This window comes from Arachis duranensis, chromosome 3 (assembly GCF_000817695.3).
Source record: "Arachis duranensis cultivar V14167 chromosome 3, aradu.V14167.gnm2.J7QH, whole genome shotgun sequence".
Classification (NCBI taxonomy): Eukaryota; Viridiplantae; Streptophyta; class Magnoliopsida; order Fabales; family Fabaceae; genus Arachis; species Arachis duranensis.
In genome coordinates, this window is record NC_029774.3 from 56,222,597 (window position 1) to 56,225,528 (window position 2,932).

A 2,932-nucleotide genomic window follows, 5' to 3' on the forward strand; every position below is an offset into this window, starting at 1 on the left:
TAGAAGGATTCACCATCTTTTTGTTTGAAGGTCTGAACATCCACTCTAAGCTTGCTCAGCTTTTGAGGAGGAAAGAACTTAACCAAGAAGGCCGTGACCAGCTTATCCCAAGAGTCCAGGCTATCTTTAGGTTATGAGTCCAACCATGTTCTAGCTCTGTCTCTTACAGCAAAAAGGAAAAACATGAGCCTGTAGACTTCAGGATCTACTCCATTAGTCTTAACAGTCTCACAGATCTGCAAGAACTCAGTTAAAATTTGATAGGGATCTTCTGATGGAAGTCCATGAAACTTGCAGTTCTGTTGCATTAGAGCAACTAGTTGAGGCTTCAGCTCAAAATTGTTTGCTCCAATGGCAGCGATTGAGATGCTTCTTCCATCAAACTTGGAAGTAGGTGTAGTATAATCACCAAGCATCCTCCTTGCATTATTATTTTCAGCTACCATCCCCTCTTCTTTTTCGAAAATTTCTGTAAGGTTGTCTCTGGATTATTGTAATTTAGCTTCTCTTAGTTTCCTCTTTAGAGTCCTTTCAGGTTCAGGATCTGCTTCAACAAGAATATTCTTGTCATTGCTCCTGCTCATATGAAAAAGAAGGGAACAGAAAATAATAATAGGGATCCTCTTTACCACAGTAGAGAGATTCCTTTATGTTAGTAGAAGAAGAAAAGAATAGAAGAAGGAAAAGAGGAAAATTCGAACTCAGAGAGGAAGAGATGGTTCGAATTTTAAGATGAAGAGAAGAGTATTAATAATTAAATGAATAAATAGAAGAAGATGAGAGAGAGAATTCGAAAATTATTTTTGAAAAATTAGTGATTTTCGAAAATTAAGAGAAGAATTAAAATTAAAATTAAAATTTGAAACAATTAGTTAATTAAAAGAATTTTGAAAAAGAGGGAGGTAATTTTCGAAAATTAGAGAGAGGAAAGTAGTTAGGTGGTTTTTGAAAAGGATAAGAAATAGTAAAACAAACAATAAGTAAATTAGTTAGTTGAAAAAGATTTGAAAAACAATTTTGAAAAGATAAGAAGTTAGAAAAGATTTTGAAATTAATTTTGAAAATGATATAATTTAAAAAAAAAGATATTTTGAAAAGATGTGATTGAAAAATATATTTTGGAAAAAGATTTGATTTTTAAAATTAAAATTGATTACTTGACTAACAAGAAACTAAAAGATATGATTCTATAATTTAAAGATTGAACCTTTCTTAACAAGAAAGCAACAAACTTCAAATTTTTCAATCAATCACATTAATTGTTAGTAAAGTTTTCAAAATTTTGAAATAAAGATAAGAAAAATATTTTGAAAATAAATTTTAAAATTTTTTTCGAAAATATAAAAGAAAAATGAAAAAGATTTGATTTTTGAAAAAGATTTTGAAAAGATAGGATTTTTAAAATTGAAATCTTGACTTGACTAACAAGAAACAACTTATTTTAAAAATTTTGACTAAGTCAACGCAAAGATTTCAAAATTTAAGAGCGAAATAAGGAAAATATTTTTTTTTTTGAATTTTTAATGATGAGAGAGAAAAACACAAATATGACCCAAAACATGAAAATTTTGAATCAAAACACATGATGCATGTAAGAACACTTTGAATGTCAAGATGAACACCAAGAACACTTTGAAGATCAAGATAAACATCAAGACTTATTTTTGAAAATTTTCAAGAAAAGAAAAACATGCAAGACACCAAACTTAGAAATTTTTCATGTTTAGACACTATGATTGCAAAAATGCATATGAAAAATAACAAAAAACACAAAACAAGAAAATTTAAAGATCAAACAAGAAGACTTATCAAGAACAACTTGAAGGTCATGAAGAACACATGCATGAATTTTCGAAAAATGCAAAAGTTTTTAAAAACATGCAATTGACACCAAACTTAAAAATTGACACTAGACTCAAACAAGAAACACAAAATATTTTTTGTTTTTTTTTATGATTTTATTAATTTTTTTATTTTTCGAAAATTAATTGTGGAAAAACAAAAAAGAAAAAAAATTGAAAGATTTTTGAAAAATTTTTGGGAAGAAAATTTAGGAAAATTACCTAATCTGAGCAACAAGATGAACCGTCAGTTGTCCAAACTCGAACAATCCCCAGCAACGGCGCCAAAAATTTGATAGGCAAAATTGTGATTTACTCTTTTCATAACTTGAACAATTCTTAGCAATGGCTCCAAAAACTTGGTACACACTACTATGGTTCACTCACATTCTTCACAACTTCGCACAACTAACTAGCAAGTGCATTGGGTCGTCCAAGTAATAAACCTTACGTGAGTAAGGGTCGATCCCACAGAGATTGTTGATATGAAGCAAGTTATGGTCATCTTGTAAATCTCAGTTAGGCAGATTCAAATGGTTATAATGGTTTTCGAAAATAATAATAAATAAAGCATAAAATAAAGATAGAGATACTTATGTAATTCATTGGTAGAAATTTCAAATAAGTGTATGGGGATGCTGTGTTCCTTCTGAATCTCTGCTTTTCTACTGCTTTCATTCAATCCTTCTTACTCCTTTCCATGGCAAGCTGTAAGTAGGGCATCACCGTTGTCAATGGCTACTTCCCATCCTCTCAGTGAAAATGGTCCAAATGCTCTTGTCACAACACGGCTAATCATCTGTCGGTTCTCGATCATGTCGGAATAGAATCCATTGATTCTTTTGCGTCTGTCACTACGCCCAACAATCGCGATTTTGAAACTCGTCACAGTCATTCAATCCCTGAATCCTACTCGGAATACCACAGACAAGATTTAGACTTTCTGAATTCTCAAGAATGGCTACTAATAATTCTAGCTTATACCACGAAGATTCTGATTAAGGAATCTAAGAGATATTCACTCGTTCTAAGGTAGAATGGAAGTGGTTGTCAGTCACGCGTTCATAGGTGAGAATGATGATGAGTGTCAT